Source organism: Geospiza fortis, unplaced genomic scaffold (genome assembly GCF_000277835.1).
Source record: "Geospiza fortis unplaced genomic scaffold, GeoFor_1.0 scaffold1719, whole genome shotgun sequence".
NCBI lineage: Eukaryota > Metazoa > Chordata > Aves > Passeriformes > Thraupidae > Geospiza > Geospiza fortis.
Window position 1 is genome coordinate 25278 of NW_005055067.1, and position 283 is coordinate 25560.

Here is a 283-nt window from a genome sequence, read left to right on the forward strand (position 1 = left end):
CATGGTGGGGGGGGACAGGACCCTCCAGGTATGGGGACCCACCAGGGCATGGGGACAGGGACAAACCCCCAGGAACGGGGACAGGGACACGGTGGGGACAAACCCCCCCAAGAATGGGGACAGGGATGGGGACACCCCCAGGGGACAGGGACAGGGACAAACCCCAGGAACAGGGACAGAACCAGGCCATGTGTGGGGGACAGGGATGAGGACAAAGAGGGGGCCAGACCCCCCCAGGCATGTGGGGACAGGGTTGGGGACACCCCCAGGGGACAGAGCCACA